Raw genomic sequence first — 17,397 nt, 5'->3', positions numbered from 1 at the left:
TCCTCTTTCTCTTTTTCAATCCCCATATCCAGTGTGTCACTAATTCATGCCACTGCTCTACAACATTGCAAAACATTTCCCTTCCTGTCTGTCACCTCAGCAAAAACATTAGCTCAAACCCTGGTCATCTCCAAAAGGCAGTTGGTGGGCCATTAAGGGAAACAGGATGCTGGACAGAATGGGATCTTTGACCTGATCCAGCGGAGTCTCTCTTATACTCTTATCTCTCATCATGTTGACTTCTACAACCTTCTTCTCTCTGGTCTATTGCTGGCTGATCTTAGACTCCATCTAGCATTCTGCTGCCACTATAATTACTCTGATTCTCTCTCATCCCACCTTAAATCCCTTCACTGGCTTCCTGTCTGCTCCAAGAGCCAGCACAAATTCCTGATCCTTCCCTTTTAAACCTTCTGTAGCCTTACCCCTCCTTACCTCTCTGCTCTCATATCCCAGTACACTTCTGCCTGTGACATTCATTCCTCTGCCTCGACCACTTCAGCAAACCAAAGGTCTCCTGCTTCCTGAAACAGTTCTGCCTCTTCTTTCTTCCTTCCCCTTATGCCTGGAATGCCCTCCCTGATCACTTGAGATGCCCCTTCTCTTACTTTCTTTAAATCCATCATCAGAACCAACCTTTTCTGAGGATATGGCCCAGACACTACTCCAATACCTCAGCTACTACACCTAACACCTCAATCCTACTGGCCATTTATGCTGGCGGAATACTTGTTCTGCTGGTGTAAACAGCTTTACAGCTGTTGCAAACACAACGTTGCCAGTGCACACAAGTGTGACATTACCAGTGCATGTGGCCTGGCCACCGCAAGTGGTGAGCGGTGAAGACAGATGCCAGATTCTCCCTTGGAGCAGGACAGGCAGTGCAGGGGTGAGGAGGGATGTGGGGGGTAGAACAGGGCGAGGTGGGCAAAACAGAGATGAAGCAGAGGAGAGGGCAGATAGGGCCTAGGAATGGGGCAGGTTTCCCTCCTCCAACATTGCTTGGAACAGCAAGAATCCTACTAAGAAATATCTGCAATTTCCAATATCTTGGCTAGATTCCAAATTGTAGACTATAACCAGCCCAGCATAGGCTGTGATGAAGCAGTAGTAGTAACAGCAGAAGTAATAATAATATCTCTCAACGATGTGGCTTGCTGGAGAAGGTGTGGTTTGCTTCCTATATGCTTCGGGTGGGGTTGCTGCTTATGTGATACCTCTACCATGATATCTCTCCACTGGCTACTGTTGGAAACATAATGTTGGAACAGATGGACACTTTGAGCACAGTTCTGAGCGTGGTGCATTGGCTTACCGCCATAAGGCAAGTTTTCGAGCACTAATACTGGGCAAGTGCCCATGCTAGCTGTGCTAGCAGGCGCCCAGCCTCTGCCAGTTGGCGATCACACAGACCGCCGAGCAGCGGAGAGGAAAGCGGAGGCATGGGGGGGAGGCAGGGAGGAGCCTTTCCGGGGGGGAGGCAGGTGGAGGGCAGGGAGGAGGTGGGACGGGGAGGTGGGGAGAGGGTGGGGGGAGGCATGCCGGGGGGGAGGCAGGACCAGTGGAGTGACGCTCCACCAGATCATGAACGTCCGTGTCAGGCTCAGCGCCTGAAACGGAGGCTTTTTCCTCACCACCCGAGTAGCCCCACTGTGGGGCTATTCTCTTTACCCAAGGGAAGGGGACAAAAGTTCCCTTCTCCCAAGGTGCTGCCCGCAGCTGCCTTGGGTGTGCAGGATGCAGTGACAGCCATATTCAGTGCCGCCACTGCCGCATGCCTGGGCAGCTCAGGATTGGGCTCTTGGTCCGAACCACTCTGGTTTAAATCTCACTTCTACGTATCTTCCACGAACTCACCAGGTGCTCTTGACGAGTCTCAGCCTCTGCCCCCCAAATAGGCAATTATAAAAGGACCTACTTTACAGAGTTGTTGTAACTAATACAGCAAATTGTATCTGGAGCACTCTGGACATTATTTATACACTGCTTGTCAACAAAAAGGAGTTTACAAAGCAGTATAGATGAAATGATGGTTCCCTGTCTCAAGGAATTCACAATCTCAACAACAAAAAAATGCAGAAGAGACACCTACAAACAGCCATGGAAGAAGATGCCACACAGGAGTGAATAGGGACAGTTGCGCTCTCTCTCTCTCTCTCTCTCTCTCTGCTACATAACAAAGTTGCATTACTTTAAAAGGTAACTCCCAATTAGCAGGGCAAATGTGAAGTATCCAAATGCTAAGTACTTTATTATAAAACAATTGTAAAACAGAGTTTCTTTGCATAATGTGTGTGTGGTGTGGAGTCAACGGAGATGGGGCAATTTATTGCATGAGGGGGAGAGATAGTGCTTAACACATTATTTTAATGCTTTCCCTCAGCGTTTAGAAAAGAGGGAAAAGGAAAGTCCACAATAGATGACAGAAACAGACATACATTTCTCAAGAGAGGAAGGACCTGACATAAAGAAATTATGATCACCACAAAACAGGTGATCAAGAAATTACGGAGTTTCAGATTAGAACTGACAGGACTCCAGAGTCCTAAGCAGATCTCTTTCTGAATTCAGAAAGACTACAAGAGAGACTGGAGAACCTCTGGCCAGGATATTCAAGGCTTCCTTTCAAACTGTGGTAGTATTAATTATCTTGGAAAAGGTGAATAGAGCTTCTAGAGTAATTACCTAGGACGTAAGGAAGATGTAAAAATTCATAGATCATGAGCAGGCAATCACTCTCTTACTATACAGAGGAGTGCTACAGGGAAATATGGTATTTCTTGAAGACAAGCTAATTACTGGAAAATATTAAAAATGAAAGGAAGACCAAATTTAGGAAACAGCTGTACCTGATTTACATGGGGTGCGTCCAGTCTGTGTTTGGAATTCTGTTGAAATTCTATAGGGAACTACAGTGTATTACTAGTAAAGTGTTTCTTCTTCTTTTTTTAAGAAATAAAAGAAATGAGGAATAGTTAAGAAGGAAACATAAGAAAAACAGGGCTGTGTTGTGGGCATTTAAGAAAGCTTGAGATGCTTTGCCTTCTTTATCTAATCTACTTTGAAAAAACAGGTCACATACTGCTCTTTCTCCTTTTCCTGAATGATGAAAAAGACATGACTTCAATCCCATGAGAAGAGACATGTAACAGTAGAAGAGACCATAAAAACAGGAAGTGATGTCAAGTTCTCTTTAAGTCGCAGGGAAAGTGACGGAATACCAAGATGTATGCCTGGGTTCCACAGCCTGGATGTTTTGAGTGCAGAATGTGGTGTTACACATTGTGTGACATACTTGGAGACATTGATTTTCTTAGCCTCCTCTCTCTGCAGGTGTGATGAAAAAAAAAGAAATAGGAGGAGGAGAGTTTCCCTTCATGGATACTTTTAGAGCAGAAACCAAGAAGCATGTGGGGAACTTAGGGTAGGAATTTGGAGTGGAGCGGAGCAGGATTATAATCTAAATATATAAATTGATTTTGGGCCCAATCCTAAACAAATTTGTAGCATCAATGTAGTCCCAAGGCAGGGGAGCAAACATTCCCTTACCTTGAGGAGGCCTTTGTAACAGCCCACCACCACCACAGGATGCAGCGCATGCCCAGTTAGCATGGCTGCATCAGTGATGGAAAGTTGGATGGGATTGAGCCCTTTGTTGTTTATCCAACCCGTACCCTTACTCTCAACCCCTTTTTGAGCCGTCCATTTTTCCCCTCCATCTGCCCCTTAAAAATGTAATAGAATTTACAAAGTAACTCTACTCATAGGTCAGGATTCAAATAATCAGGAAAATATGCTTTCCAAACAGCAGGAGATTAAGCAATGGGATTATAACCCTTCAAGAGATAGTGCTATTTCCCCCCCCCCAATATTGTATGTTATAAGCTGATAATCAATTCCCATGTTAATGTCTAGCACATTTTGAAACTCACTGAACAATGCTACAATGACTTCCACATGCCAATTCTACACTGTGTGAAAGCAGTGCCATTGTGCCACAAAGATGTTCTGAGAAGTTCTAATGATTCTCATCAATATGGATTATTTTGTATCTGTCAACAAATAATTACACTTTCATCATGTTGCCCACATATGCACATCTAACAGGGTTAGTTCTTTCTCAAGATCAATCTGGAGTTTTGAGTATATAATTAGTGTCATTTCTCACACTAAGAGCCAGTAGTGATGTAATGTCTTGCCTGTCCTTTTCCCAAGGAGACTGGAGTGTTACCATCACATATAAAGCTCCAGAAATCAGGCATTTCCAATAACAGTCTTTACCTCCCAGCTGATCTGTACAGGGATAGTGACATGCAGCAGGTACTTATTAACAATATCCAGTATCATAGACGTTTTATTTTTAAAAAATGTTTACCCCATCTTTCTCTTGCCAAGGCAAATGCCCAAGGTGGTTTACAAAATGTTTATAACTAGGGTTACCCAGATACAAAGGGGGACAGAGTGCTTATTCCTTTAACCACTGTATAGAATAGGGAATTTTGGCAGATGCAGCTTTTTAAACCCTTCCATGTTGAGCTGCACTTGCCAAAATTCCCTCTTCTATACAGTGGTTAAAGGAATAGGCACTCTGTCCCCCTTTGTATCTGGTAACCCTATTTATAACAAACATAAAATATATTAACATATAACATGGAAACATCCAATATATAAAGAACTTAAAGCACCCAATATAAAAACAGGTCGAGATCTGCAGGATCAGTTTAACAATATAAACATCTCAAAATATATAAATCTCAGTAGCTATGGGACACAATTGGAGGTAGGCCCTAAAACACTACATAGATAAGCATTCCAAGGCAATAGATTCCTGTGGAAAACTATGGAGTTTGCAACTGTTGGCTCCTCTGTGTGGCCATGATGACTGATGACAGTTCTCCAGAATTGATATAAAATATACACTCTCCAGTCATTAGATGTTATTATTGCCACATTATACGTTACCCTGTTTGTGCAGCAGGGAGCACACATCCATTTCTTTAGCAAGAGATCCAACCCCAAAGTGTGTAAACACTCTTACAGCCCAATCTTAACTTGCGCTGAAACAGGTAGGTGAGCGGGTCAGAGCTGTATCCAGTGCAAGTTTGAGGCCAGAGTTGGCACAAGGAGAAAACTTTCCCCCTCACCCTCTGTTGTGCTGCACTGACCCCAATGGGTCTACTCGGAACTGCGCCACCTCAGGAGCAGAAATTCAAGATAGAAGCCACTCTGTGCCACCCAGGAATGGGATCAGGATCCAGTGTAACCGCCAGATCCTTGCCCCACCTCCTGCTCCCCACCCGCCTGCCCCCAGGAACACCCGCCACCCACTCTCCCCCCTGGAATGCCGCCTCCCCACCCTCCCTGAGCCCGCCCCCCCAGACCCCTGCATCAGCCAAGCTCGGCCAATGCAAACTTACCCTGACGCAAACTTATCCCCCTGGATCAGGTGCGGGGAGGCAGTGCAACTACTTGTGCTGGCCTCCCCAACTATAAAGTATGGCACATTTACGACATGCCCAAGTTGGCACAAGTGACCTGTTTTGACCTAACCCAGGGGTTAGGATTGCATCCTTAGACTTTCAACCAGCAATCCTCTCCCAACTAATACAATTCACAAACTGGAATATTGTGTATATATAGGAATATTGCTTTACATTTTATGCTAGAAAATGGGGGAGGGGGTGAAAACTTTCTTATAGCACCATATTAAAATCAGGTAATGAATATATCAGCTTATATTAAGTAAATATCAAGAGAAAGAAAATGGCAGAGAGCTTCAGGTTGTTGAATAGGTTACAAGAAAAATAATGAAACTGTTAAGTGACTGAGGACCCAATCCTGAACTGTGCATGCTGGCTTACCACTAGCATGCATTGTTACAGCACATTTGCAGGCCCTACCATGTTTGCGGGCCCTACCGCCAGGCAAGTGCCTGTGGTAGCCCAGCACTGGCTGGCGCTGGGCTACTGCTGGGTGACCACCAGAGCTCAGCCACTTGGCAGTCACACAGATCACCAAGCAGTGGAGAGGTAAGTGAGGGTGTGGGGGGGAGGTGTGGGGGTCAGGTGGGAGGGAGGTGTTCCGGGGAGGGGGGAGGCAGACAGAGGGCGGGGAGACAGTGGGGAGGAGGTGTTATGGGGAGGGGGAGGCAGGGAGAGGACGAGGGAGCGAGGCAGGACCAGTGGAGTGAAGTTCCACCAGATCCAGAGCCTCCTCGTCGGGCTCACCACCCAACAGAGGTTGCAATGAATTGAGTAGCCCCATTGCGGGGCTACTCGCTTTACCCAGGGGAAGGGGATGAAAGTCCACTTCTCCCGAGGAGCCACCTGTGGCTACCCGGAGCACTTAGGATGTGGCGGCAGCCATATTTGGCACCACTGCAGCCCCGCATGCCAGGCAGCTCAGGATTGGGTTGTGAGACATTAAAGTAACCTAAGAGTTTCCAGACCATGAAATAGAATGGAATTTAGAAGAATAGATTAGGGATTTGTTATTGTCATAGGAACTAGCATAGCATTTCTATCTAGACCGGGTATCAACACAATAAAAAAAGTCACTGCCTTAAGAAAAGGAACAACAATAGAGCAAGTGAGCTGAGGAGGAAAAATAACAACCAACCAACCAACCCGTAACCAAATACAAAGAATGAGAGAAACTATTAACACGACCATTTCAGAGAAGTAATTGCAAGCCTGAATGGGAAACACTAATGCTTCAGATTGTGGACAGTGACTAACAAAGATTCCAAGATACTTGGTGAGACATTTGATAAATTAATGGCATAATAAAGGAAATAGAATTGATCCTTCTTCCTGTACAGGAACTCAGACAACCTTAATTCAGACACGCCCGAAATAGAAGGTGCTGATGAGAGTAAGAATGCGTAATACAAACACATGTCTTCCAATATTCTATTGCAACCACCTTCTGATCAAGCTCTGACTGACTTCGATACAATATCTGCTTGTCCAGGTCCACTTCCATTGTGATTAATTGTTCCTTCCCCCACAGAATGAAATGGAAATATATCCAGAAGTCTGAATGGAACAGACGAGGTTACTTGATAACTGCACTGCTCTTTCTGTACTTTACAGCCAATTTGTTAGGATGCCCAGTATTTTATTTGCTTTAAAGTTTGCTTTTGCTAACAGTTGCCAACTCCTCTTTGCTTTTAAGAACACCAAACAAATTAAAATAATATATTATGCCAAACTGCTTTTGTTGTTATATAGAGTGCAATAACTCAAACGGTTCCAAAATGTCACAGACAAACGAAAGCAAGCCTCTGCCCAAGGCCTGTAAACCTATGATGAATTCAACACACTCATCCTTAGCCCTGTTTCAAATCAGCTCAAAAGAGTCAAAGAATACCATTTTATTTCCTCTTAATCAGAATTTTGAAAAAGTTTCCAGTTAATTAAGTCCATAGCTGACAGTTTTGACTTTCATATTCAGCTGCTAGTTTGTATGACTTGCATACCTTGAAAAAATGCCAAAGGAGAAAAATTGATTTAGTAAAACCACTTACATGAAGATTCCCTAAAATGCCCCATGTAAAGCTTTTATTAAGTAAGATTAAAATGACTCATTATCCTAAAATAACTTCAGCACATGTGACATTACAATAATCAGTCAGGCATTTTTGGAATTTCAAAAGGCGAGGAGGTTTTTTTACGTACAAATGAAAAACAAAATTCATACTATTGGTGAGAATTAACAGATAATAATAATAATAATAATAATAATAATAATAATAATAATAATAATAATAATAATAATCACCTAGATGTCAGGCAGATGTCCGTGTGGATGAGGATTTACCAGCTGATAATTGTTGTGTTTTTTGTGTGTATAGATCATTATCAGCTGTGTTGTCATTTTGATGTGAATAAAATAATAATAATAATTCTACACCACTGTATGAAAATTCACTAGAAATCATGGAAAATCAATGAGTCCATGCATGAAATCAAATCACATCAAATTACTAGAAGTCAATAAGCCCATGTATTCATTCAGAGACATAAGAAGTTTCTGCATACGGGAAACCCTGGATTATGCCCTATATGCTGAGCAATGTAAACAGGGTGGTCCAACTTCTGGCATCCAAGGGGCTGCAAGACCCTGGTGTGATTCCCCCCCCCCACGCCTGTGCAGACACAGAAGTAATTGATGGTGATGTAATGTCACCACCAATTACTTCCAGGTTCTGCGCTGCTGAAGTAACTCAGCAAGCTTAGTTGAAAGGAGGTGGAAGTGGCAGAAGGTGTGGTGGGGCTCTTCAATCTCCTTGCTACACTGCTCTGGTTCTCCTGCTCCAAAGGAGAAGCAAGAACAGTGTGGCAGGAAGAATGAAGAGGCACTCAAATGGGAGGAGGCGGTGGGAGGGCTGCGGCAGGACTTTCAGGGTGTGCCAAAAAGAGCCTTGCATGCTGCATGCAGCGCAGACACCACATGTTGAACCACACTGATGTAAAGATTATCCAGGAGTGGGAAAGACAACAGTGAAATAAGTTGGAAGAATAAAGCAAAAAGACACAAGTCAAGACAGATTCTAACAGGATAAGATTCTGGGACACACCTGCTCAGTTCCTCGTCCATCAGTGAAATCCAAAGGGTGTTGGCATTTTTGAGCTCTAGGGCATGATTCTAGGCTTGTCTACTCAGAGGTAAATCTCACTGAGTTAAATGGCACTTACTCCCAGGTAAGTGAGTATAGGATTTGAGCCATGTATACATACTCTCAAGGTAACTTCTAGAACCTTAGACTCGAACAGAAAAAGTTATAAAGTCTTGCTTACACAGGCAGGCCTTGTCTTATCTAAACTATGAGGTGACAAATCATACTAGACACTGCTCTGCGCTTATAGAAAAAACTGCTGTAAGCAGTGGCAATCGTAGGCCCGGTGCAGCCTGGGGCCATGACCACAAGCTACTGCCCCCCCCTTCTTCCGGCTGGGCTACCAGCCCCCTCCCCACCAGTCCCACCCCCTGCCTCCCTTCCAGAGCTTCCTCAGCCCTTAGAAGGACTTCTGAAGGCATAAAAACAGCATTTCCCATTTCCTTCATGAAACCAGAAGTGTTTTACGGGCCTCTGAGGGCTTTACAAAGCGTTCAGAGGGACAGGGAGGCTGTGCGTGGCTTCCCTGGCCTCAGAACACCTGTGGGGGAAAGGCCTTCAGGGCACAGCCCTCAGATCAAACAAACACAATACAAAAATTCCCTTTGCTCCCCCATCACTACACAAATGCCAACCAAAATAAAAATATTTTTAGTCCCCGCCATAACATTTTTTAAAAAAGGGGCAATTCATAACTCACAAGGGAGGGACTTCCATAACTGTGGTGCCACCGTTGAGAAGGCCCTACTACATACTTGTTTCAGCACCCTCACTTCTGTTGGGGAGGCACACGTTTTTCTTGTGCTGCTAGACAGATGATGAGCTAATAATTTAAACTCATATTTGAAGAATTGGCTCCATTTAATGTGAACTCCGTTACATTGCTACTATCTATATGAATTATAAATGATAAAAAGGTGACTATTGTTAAATACACTGATTATTTTGATCAATAACAAATAGTATTAATTGACTGATTTGGTATCAGTTTGAAAGCAAAGTTAAAAGAGTGCCAAAAGACTAGGGAGTATCAAAATATTTAATTATATACTATTCTTACTGAGACCTGAACACAGGGCTTGGGTAAGTAGAGGCAAATCCACATGATCTCCCCTCTTGTGAGCCTGCCTTGAAAGCAGCATCACCGCCGCCGCCACTCCATTGCTGTTCTTGTCCTCTGCATCATGACCTCTCTTCTTCTCTGAAATCGCCTGGAAGCCGCAATCCTTTCCTGCCCTGACTGGCATGTCCTCTCTTTATATCTTTGCAGGGGTGAAGGGGGATCCCTGGTTGCCTGGCTGCCAAGAGAGTAGCCGGGGGGGGAGAGCAAGCCTGGCATGTGAGGGGGAACACCCAGGGAGAGTGCTGCTTCTCCAGCCACTTTTCTGATGTGCACCATTCCCCTCTTCTTATTTCTCTCTTAGGCTGCAATTCTGTCTACTCTTACCTGGGAGTAAGCCCCATTGCCAATAACGGGAGTCAATTCTGAGTAGACATGCTTAGGCTTGGGGGAGAAGGCTTATCTTCCTTCTGAGGGGGATACTACTGTTTTTATTTCCTTTATTTACAAAAGCTCAAGCTACTTGTTGTATTGAGGTGCATGAGTAGGGTGCACTTGTTTCTGGCTAATGCTGAGCACAGTATCAATAGCCACATCAACGTCTGTTAGTTTCAAGCGAAATACAAGAAGTAGCTTGAGATTTTGTAAATAAAGACAGAAATAAAAACAGTAGTAAATAAATACACAAATATTTTGTTCCAGATGTTTTACTTTTTGCTTGATAGCAATAGTAGTGAGGGCAGGGAGAATTGGAAGAAGTTTCTGAGCTGGAATACTGTCGCTTGTCATTTACAGTTTGAGTTTCTAGGCAAGAACTTCCTGCTTGATGACATCACTTCCAGCTCTGACATCAGTGATGTCACTTCCTGTTTGATGATGTCATTTCTGGCTATGACCTCACTTCCAGGTTTCTGACATCACTTCCGGTGGGCCCCAGACAGATTGTCATTCTCAGAAGTGGATCCTGGGCTAAAAAGGGCAAGAACCACTGGTATAGAAGGAATCACTCTGTCTAGATAAATTATGCCTTGCCATTTTGCTGTTGCTGTATATGATTGTTCAAAGCTTTGTAAATTCTGGTTGTTTGTTCCGTTTCTGACATAATATATATAATTTTTGTATATTTCAAAATGTAATTGTTAAAAAGTCTAAACTTGGTCACAATGCTTCCAGGGTGCCTTTGGACTGGCCATATTTCTTAGTCTAACTCTAACTTATTCCACAAGGTTGTTGTGAGGATAAAATGGTGAGGGGAGAACCATGTTCACTGCCTTAATTCTTCAGAGAGGTTTATGACAGCAGAACACAGTCCCCTGATTGGTTTGACCAGTGATGGCAAACCTATGACATGTGTGTCAAAGGTGACATGCCAAGACGTTTTGGGTGACACACCAGCATTCGCCCACACCCAACAATAACACAGGCCAACACATACTTTGCTTCCTTAAATGTTACACCAACTCCTGGGTATATTTGGGGTGCCGATTCCAAAAATGTCATCTTTTTTGCCCTATCACGTTTAGTTTTGGAGTCACGGCATAGCCTCTTTAGTGAATGGTTCAAGCCGCTTCCTCATGAGGAAGACTACACCATGGCTTCCTCATGAGGAAGCTGCTTGAACCATTCACTAATGAGGCTATACTATACCTCCAAAACTAGATGTGATAGGGCAAAACGGATGCCATTTTTGGAATCAGCACCCCAAATTCAAATCAATCCACCATAAAGTTTGGGAAAAACTTTTCTGACCCTCAATTTTATAGAGCTGTGTAACTGAGGGCGCAATCCTGTGGCACCCTTGGGCTGACTTGCGCTAGCCCAGGAGGGACACAAACGGGCCGTAAAGCACGTTTGCACCTCCTCATGAGTCGGCTTGGCCAGTGCAAAGACATGCACCAGCCTGCAAAGGCTGAATCCAGCCTCCAAACTGACTCTGCTGGGGACCCTTGCGTTGGCCGAGCTGGGCCGGCACAAGGCTCTGGGGAAGGTGGGGTGGAGGTGGGAGGAATGTGTTACTGGGTGGGGAGGGCAGTCCCGGGGTGGGCAAGGGGGGAGCGGAAGGCAGGTCTGGGACCTGGCTCTTATGCCCAACCCCCATTCCTGAGCAGTGTGGAGCGGCTTCAAGCCACTCTACTCTGCTTGAACTTATGCCACCTCAGGAGGTGGCGCAAGTCCAAGGAGACCCATTGGGGCTGCAGTGGCGAGAAGAATTTCCCCTTACCTCTGGCTGATCCACTTCGGGGCCCTATCTTGCGCTGGATACAATGCAGGCCTCCTGGCCTGCCTGCTCTAGTGCAAGATAGGATTGTGCTGTGAGTTTGTTTTACTTGTATTTCATTTCTGTAATTATTTCACATTTCTTTATATAATACATAGCACCACACACAATTGGACTACAGGTTGAGCCTCATTATTCACGTGGGTTCCATTCCAAGCACTCATGTGGATGGCAAAAAAACAACAACACTATACCAAATCAATTTAAAAAACAAAGTTTCTTGCTCCAGTGATTTAAAAACAGACTTGCTGACCTTTGTGATGTAAGATAAGAGTCATTAAGAAGACAATCCATCAATCAGTCATCCTCCAACCTTCACTCAGCCCCTCCCTTCACCAGTGCAAAGTGATCACCTTTCTTGTGCTCAGGAGGAAGGGAAGGTCACCTGGAGAGAGAAGGATTGATGGATTGTCAGCCAGCTGCCCTCTCTCTCTCTTATTAACAAGGCTATTGTTAAAGGACTGTTCAGTTTTTTAAACTGATTTTAAAGGGATGCATTTTTTCCCTTCTCCAGGGATCAGCACATTCCTTCTCATTTCTAGTAGCCATTCATGTTGAGTAAAATCCATGTATAAAAAAATCCGTGTATAAATAGGCTGAACCTGTGTGTGTGTCTATATATATATCTCCTTTGCTGGGGGGTGACATGCCAGCAACAGTCAAGTTAGGCATTTTCTGAATTTTTCATACACCAAACACAAAAGATTCACCATCACTGATCTAGACCCTTTTGGGGACTGAACCATTCTTCCTTGTATGATTGGTATGATTGCATAAATAAAAGGAAGCTTTCAGGGGTCCATTCAAAGTCTTCCTTTCTATACTCTGTTTGCTTGATATCGTTTGAATAAAATGCAAACTTTGATAAGGAGAACATAGAACATAAGAAAAGCCTTGCTTGAGCAGGCCCATCTAGTTCAGCATTCCGTTTTACACAGTTGTCCACCAGCTGCCTCTATAGGAAGCCAAATTCAGAAACAGGAGAGAAGCTATACTTCTCTACCACCACTGTAACTGGTATTCAGAGGCATTTTGCTGCTGGATCTGGTGGTGGCAGACAGCTATCATGATAAGAAATACTTGATCTGCCCATTCCCTTTTTTCATTTAAAAATACACTACTGTGCTTGCTGTGCTCTTAAATCAAAGGAAGGGAGCAGATGAGCAGGAAAAATATTCATCTGATATAAGCATATTAAGATTAAAACTGTTCATTATCCTAAAACTCTTCATCAGCCTTTTTATCAGCCAAGATTACTTCTCTTTGTCAGCCCCAGATTGTGATTATTTCTGATTCAAAACTCCCAGGTAGATTTATGTATCAGTTTTTCAATATATAATAAGAACTAACCTTTGAATTTTGAGGCAAACTGATTTTAAATGCACACTCTTCCTTTGTTATCCATACCTTATACATTCCTGAAAATGGTCCTTATAGTGAAAATCTGGATGAGTACAATAACTACTGTAGTTCCAGAACCATTCCAAGTTCTCCCAAAAATCACCCGAAATGTCTAACACCATAAGGAAAAAGCTGTGTAGCATGATAATATAGAGCAAATAACAATAACATTATACAGCATCAATTAAACCACTGAAGGAAGCAAGGAAAATGCTTCAGATGATCTTGCATCACCTCAAGCTCTCATTGAGTTGCAACCTCAAGTTGCAAACTATGAGCAACTCTCTTATATGTCATCTTTTTCCTCTACTTTTCTCATGAATTTTGTTATCTTCTTCTGTTCTTTAGAACTCGTATTCAAAATAATTTGCACAAACGCAGCACAAAAACATATAATAGGGAGCGTGTAATACACATGCTTTGAAAGCATGGGGATGCACTACCCAACAGTCAGTGTGTCTCACACGAAGGAGGGTGCTTCTTCCTCAGTTGTACTCAGCCCTCTGAGGTTTCTATAGAGTGCTTCCCCTAAAACCCACTGAAACACACTCAAGGAAAGGGGCCCTTCTGAACCTCTGCCCTACCAGAGAAATCCAAAATTCTGTTCAACCGCTCAATTTTAGTGATCCTCAAAGTTTCAACTAGCATGCAACACCAATCATGGTCCAACACATTTCCACAAACCTGTTTTATAATTTTAATGCCCAGGTCTTACTTTTAAACTGCTTGTTATCAGAAAGACAGAAGAAATGCAAGGTATATTTTGAAAGAGACATCACACTTAAATCTATACAATTTCTGTCAAAAGATTCTTGTAATTACTTTGTCCTAGTTATGAGCTTGTGCATGATATCTTTTGCAAAAATGTCAAAGATTGTTGCAGGTATTATTTAGCCAAAAAAGCCACAACTTACAAAATACAAGGGGTAATTATCTTCATTAGATACCAAACATACTCAAACATAACTATTTATTCTTTCACTTAGACGCATTGTAATCTGAAATTTTGTGTTTATAGTTTAGTAATTTTGGATCAATGCCATAAATGTCAGGAAGCAAAACCTGTGTCAAGTATTGCACATGCTACAGTGGCTATGAAGCAATATTTAAGGTTTGTATGCTTCCACCTTGAAATTGTGTGTGTTTGTGTGTGTGATTGAGAAATAAACAGGCCTGTGCTAGCAACTCTCTCAATCCAAATTTCAGTATAGTAAAAGATAAACCCTGATAGCAAAGGTCCAAATAAGGGAAGTTCATCAGTATCATGCCCTGGTTGTGAGCTTTCCAGAGACATCTGCTGGCCACTGTTGGAAACAGGATACTGAACTAGATAGACCCTTGGTCAGATCCAGCAGGGTTCATCTTCTGTTCTTAATTACTAGAAGGAAATAAATCGTTTGACTTCTCCAACTGCCAGATTGCCCCCTGCTGTGTTCTCACGTGAAACTGATATCTCTCAAAAGGTTCTGTTTGCTTTAGGGGTGCAATCTTCCTGAAATTTCCATAACATGGTCTCATAACTAGCTTGCTGCTCTTTGCTTACTGTGAACTCTTAAATCTAATGCATCTAACCTGCCAAGATTTAGAAAGTGACTACATATTCTTGTTCATTCAGATGATTGATATGTCACCTTTCTGCCTGACATGCTGTTTCATCATCTGTATTTCCTCTTGAACGCCAAAGAACCATTATCAGTGCTGTAGCCAAACTATGCACTGCTACATCATCTTTGTGCCAATCATCTCACCAGTATTCTTATGCTATATACATGTCTTTATAGGAAATGTTTCTGAACAAAATGGTTTTGTTTGAACAAAATGTTTCATTCTTGCTGCAAAAATATTCTTGCTGCAATGCCATTTTGAGAATGCATGTGTCCACAATAATTCAGTGGGCAACATGCACATGTTAAGTAACAATGGGGGGAAAATTCATGTCCCTGGTCCGAATCTTCTATTAGAAATCTGCTTCTGAGGCCTTAGTTAATAGAAGTTCTCCTGAAGATTTCAGACCAATTCTAGCATGCCAAGGACAACAGACAACTTTAAGCAGATGCAGTGAGAATTTGTTATAGCAAAGTGTGAAGATCAGATGTCAAAAGAGCTATTTGGTTGCCCCATATTCTGCAACAGTTATCTTAGACCTGGCAGAAGGCATCAGAAAGATTTCTATAGCCTTTTGAATAGAATGGTGCGTTAACTATGGTGTATTCCATGCTTGAATTTTCCCGTGTACTTCCACAAGTACATGGAAATACTCATGTCTTCCATGCTTTCAAATGTGCACTCCTTAATACTGAGAATAAAGTGCATCTAGAAGGGAATATCTATCAGCAGCTTAAGTGGTTCAATAACTAACTTGAATGTTCTGGTTATACCTTCATACTTGAATGTTCTGGTTATACCTGGTTTATCCAACATATACCATTTGTTATGAGACAAAGGATGGAGAATTTCACCATATACCGGTCTTCACCTCTGCGTGCTTTCTGCTTTGGGTGAAAAGGAAAAAGAGAAAACCTATGCATGTTGGAAAAGCTTGCATGTTGCATACAGTGGGAAAGGAAACAATGAGAAAACATATGATTCAAATAAGCTATTATCTAGCATCATACTGGAAAACAGTGGGGGAAAATACAATTATTACTCAACTTCATCACTTACCCAGTCAGCTTTCCAGTAGTACCCTCTTATCATTATAATCGGTTGACTCTCTTGTTATTTGAGGAACAGAACAGTGCCAAAAGCAGAACGTTCCTTAGTGTTCCTTTCTGTGATCTCACTATAAATGAAAGCCAATAAAATGAAGACACTGTGTCACTGTACCAGGAAAAATAAGCCAATGGAAGCTGGAAGAATGAATTGGTTAAAACATTTTACAATACATTAATTATCTCAAATAAAATAAAAAACCTTTATTGGCATAAACATTCATTATCTCAGTTGTCCTTACATCAACCATGCAAGGAAGGTCAGTTTCATAATTACAGAAGCTAAGATTGATGAATAGCTGGCCTAAAACCAGTGAGTAACTATAATTTCATGTCTAATGTTATATTTTAAATAGAGATTTCCACCTCAGATTTAATGCTTTTAATGACATCAGTAAATCAGCACTCCAGCAATAGCATACAATTTAAAAAAAAACAGGGTAAGCATTTTATAGTTGGGCAGGGAAAAGTAGTCAGGTGGCTAAATGAAAATTAGTCAGTTTTGGCTTGTAGCAGTGAGAGTAGATGAGGTTGAAGGTATTGTTGCCTTGTACAGTAAACCATGATCAGGACAGAAAATACAACTTTCCACCTCTAACAGCAAATTACTTATTGTTCAAATAATATCAGGGTTCAGTATTGAATTGCGACAGGTTGAAGTACCATCGTGGTTCAATCATAGCAACAGATTTGCCTTTTTTTCCTTTAACAGATGCAAGTATGCCTTTAACAACTGCCTGGCAGGAGAAATCATTCAACTATGTAGCTTTCCTTACCATTGCATCCCAATATTGGGAAAAGTTGTACCTATTACATTTCTGCCTACAATGCAGTTGTAAAGGGCACATTGCTATGGTTGCCATCTTTTGATTTAAAAAGTACCAGCTTTTTAAGTGGGTCATGAAACAGAACCATAGGAGGTAGTTCCATGGCAGATTAACTTGGTGTCCTTAGACTGAGTTTCATGAGCTCTGAATTACTGTTCATACACTCCACCAAGGCCACCTACCCATATTGTGTACCATAGAACATGCATGCAATGCATTAAAGTTCCTTGTCTGAGACCATTCATGTGCAATTTTCTCTCTTGATTAGTAAATACTTATGGATGGTTTTTACCATGTCTGGGTCTTCTGTAACAGTTTTAGGGTCAATTAAGTTAGCTCTCTGATGATCATTCAGAAGTGAATTGCTGAAAGAGATGGGAATGTCATTGGACAAGACTCACAAAATGGATAACAATGCATGGTATATGCGTCCATTTTCAAAGGAATAATAAATTATGGTAACCAGTCATAGAAAATAGTCACTCATTATGATATTGTAT

General features: G+C 42.3%; 1 long non-coding RNA gene across 1 annotated transcript in view; it reads right to left on the bottom strand.

Moving 5' to 3' along the window:
* LOC136651884 (uncharacterized) overlaps window positions 1-17,397 on the bottom strand; it is a 194,131-nt gene that overhangs the window by 42,829 nt on the left and 133,905 nt on the right. Inside the window, exon 2 of the long non-coding RNA XR_010794549.1 lies at window positions 16,024-16,141. This is a non-coding gene — a long non-coding RNA (uncharacterized lncRNA). The remainder of the gene's footprint in view (window positions 1-16,023; window positions 16,142-17,397) is intronic.

This window comes from Tiliqua scincoides, chromosome 5 (genome assembly GCF_035046505.1).
Source record: "Tiliqua scincoides isolate rTilSci1 chromosome 5, rTilSci1.hap2, whole genome shotgun sequence".
In the NCBI taxonomy this organism is placed as follows: Eukaryota; Metazoa; Chordata; class Lepidosauria; order Squamata; family Scincidae; genus Tiliqua; species Tiliqua scincoides.
This window is presented reverse-complemented; position numbering and strand designations above follow the sequence as displayed.